The sequence below is a fragment of the Phaseolus vulgaris genome, chromosome 8 (genome assembly GCF_000499845.2).
Source record: "Phaseolus vulgaris cultivar G19833 chromosome 8, P. vulgaris v2.0, whole genome shotgun sequence".
NCBI lineage: Eukaryota > Viridiplantae > Streptophyta > Magnoliopsida > Fabales > Fabaceae > Phaseolus > Phaseolus vulgaris.
Window position 1 is genome coordinate 47,224,149 of NC_023752.2, and position 3,117 is coordinate 47,227,265.

The following is a 3,117-nucleotide window of genomic DNA, read 5'->3' on the forward strand; positions in this document are numbered from 1 at the left end:
TTATAAATTAATTTTTAAATTATATCTAATTAGTTATAAAGTTTTAACCGTCAACTTTACCATATAAAGTAATTGATAACTAATTATATATCAACTAAAAATTAATTTATAATTTTTTATTAATAATTTAAATTTATTTAAATATTAATAATTTTTTAGTTTATAAAAATATTATCTAATTTACTTAATAAAGTAATTAATTATATTGAATTGAACAATTTTAACGTAAATAATACAAATTTGATTGACTGAATTTTTGACCCCTTTGTTAGAAGGTAAAAAATTATTTTAATAAAAAAGTTTCTACTAATGGATCCTAAGTAATGAACCATGATAACCATTGACAATTCATTTTTTTAAAATTTATCTTAAAACTTAATATTATTATTTTAATAATTTTCATATTATTTAATTATAAATTTATTTTTTATTATATATATATATATATATTTTAAAAGTGTGATATAGGATAGAAGTTGTGGAAATAATTTTTTTGAAGTAATTTGGCTTGTTGGCCTAATGGAGTAGCAATTAATAGTGCATTGATGGTGAAAGAGGTTTGGTTTTGTTTTGGGAAGAAGTTGTTTAGAGGGTGTTGTTTTTGGTTGAAGCAGGCAGCAAAATCCTCTTCCACTTAGGGATTCCTTCCCACTATTGGCACCTTTTAGTCCTTTTCTCGTCCCCTAAAGAGGGAGGCTTCTATAATTATATATATAGATTTGCACCAAAGCTTAAAAGCATGAACTAAGCATTTTCGGTAATGCATGTCATGCTAGTGCTCCTAGGCTTTATAAATGGGGCATCTTAGGCCAACCCTTTTCTGTGGAGAGTGTTCCAACTCCCCCCTTTTCATCATTGTGATTTTGATATCTCAATCCCTCCTTCAACTTAAAAATAACCCCTAATCATGCTGTACAAACTTTTCACTACACACAAATCACATAACTATTACAAACCATATTTCTTTATTATTTTTTGTGACAATGGGTTTAGGTCATTGATTATGTGACTTGGTGATGAGATGACGCCACATATCTCCAAAATTAATGGTTGCCACTCAGTGATGGTGGCTAGTACAAGAGGCTTGTGTGCGCCTTGTGAAGATGCTGCGTTGCACTTTGCAGTCTAAACTTTGATACATGACACTCCAGCTGATCCTGATAAGGACGGGCCCTACTGCTATTGGACAACACCCACCTTTCCTTTATACTTTCACCTTCATTTTTTCTTTTTCTTTATTTCTCTCTTCTGCTTACATCTTCATAGGGTGTCAAGAGAGAATGATCATTTTCTTTTATCAGTAAAATAATAAAATAAATTAAAAAGCAACACTTGATGAATGTTTTAACCCGATATAGGAGGTGAGAATGATAAAATAAAATAATTCATTCAGTGTATTAATTCGTGTGCCTTAAATTACAGGTAGAAAAACATCACCCTTTTATTGGGTCTAGAGTAAGGACAAGGGCCGTGAGATTATTGTACTTGGATTCGCGATTATAGTGGCAAAATCTACGAATTTAATGCCTTCTTTTCATAAAGATAATTGTTCCCAAAGGAAGAAGACGGGGTATAGAAGTAGTCTAAAGTGTCAAGTTTAATACTGAGTTTTCATTGAATGCTATTCTATTCAATTTGATCAAGTTTAACTCTTGTAAAAGATAATTATGAATTTAGGGTGCTTTACTGAGATTTTGAGGTCTTTGAATTGTCCAATACTTGAACACACATACACACTTAAACTTTCGAGTCACTATTGAAGAATATGTTATGCAAAGGGGTTAATGTAGTTGGTTGGTTGAATTTGAAATGAAAAGGGGTAGAGAATAACAGAAAAGTGGGATAAACAGTGTTAGCATGATATAAAAGTGCATGGTGCATGTATCTACCACACATATAAATGCAGAGTTCAAGTGTTTGAGGAGGGATATTTATGGCTTTCACTGGAGGTACACTGGTCCAGTCTCTACTGTGTGGTATTTTCTTAGCCGACAGTAGTACTACGGATAAATGAAAGAGACTTCCATATTATTTTTTCAGCCGAAATCTGATTCAAAGTGGAGCCAGCACTTACATATTTTAAATGTTTTTAAAAAAAAGGAAGAAAAGAAGAAGGTTGTTTTCATTTTGGTTTGTTTTGGAAGATGGGGTAATTAATGTAAAAAAGAAATTGATATATGTGGGTGTGATGAAATGGGGTAAAGGTAAATAAAAAGAAGAGGTAGTTGATATGTGGAGGATGCGCAGACAATTGAAGGGAATGGGGAATTGGGTAGGGCATAGGGCCATGTTATGGATTGTTTAAAGTCTTTGTGGCACTCATTCAGAGCACTGTGCCTGGTGACTTTTAACTGTAAAGCTGGCGGCGCCTCTATACTAAATAACAACTCATTCATTCATTCACAACACACAGGTCACAGCCGCATACAAACTAGAGTTAAATAAAAAACTACAACCTCCAGTTGCTAGATAGTGGATTCATGACATAGTTGGATTTAGGATATGAGTTCCATTGTTGTCTTGTGTCTATGGAAAAGCTTTTCTTTCATGACCTCAGATTCTTAGGATTGGAATCAGAGTATCTAGAATGTCTTCTTTTCTTCTGTGCCAAACCTTTATTCTGGGTGGCTTCAGTATAATTTAGCATAAAAACGAACATCTTCATCAGTAATTTTATTGAAAAATCAATAAAGAATATTATTTAAATTATTTAAAACTGAAAAAGAACATGGGCGGATCCGTGGCGCAATGGTAGCGCGTCTGACTCCAGATCAGAAGGTTGCGTGTTCGATTCACGTCGGGTTCAATTCCCTAGTCCGTCTTTTTTTCGAATTTTCTCTGGTGGGCCTTATTATGTCTTTTATGGATAAAAAGTGGCGCTTTGACCCAATTGGGCTCTTGTTAAGGGTTGGGCTAAGGCAATCTATTTTGGACTCTTTCTTCCTACACCTCCATACCTTCTTGTGCCACCCCATACTAAATATGAAAATACCATTTTATCCTTTTTTTTCACTCCCTTGGATTTGAAATAATAAGCCTATGGATTATGTAATCCGAATTTAGAAAAGACTTCCGGATTACATAATCCAGAAGCTAATCTTATGTATAGAAAAGAAT

At 33.1% G+C, this 3,117-nt stretch overlaps 1 non-coding gene across 1 annotated transcript; it reads left to right on the forward strand.

The window, feature by feature from the left end:
* The first annotated feature begins 2,734 nt into the window (after nucleotides 1-2,734).
* TRNAW-CCA (transfer RNA tryptophan (anticodon CCA)) lies at nucleotides 2,735-2,806 on the forward strand. Its single transcript has one exon. It is a non-coding gene; the product is annotated as a tRNA-Trp (tRNA).
* The last annotated feature ends 311 nt before the right edge of the window (nucleotides 2,807-3,117 follow it).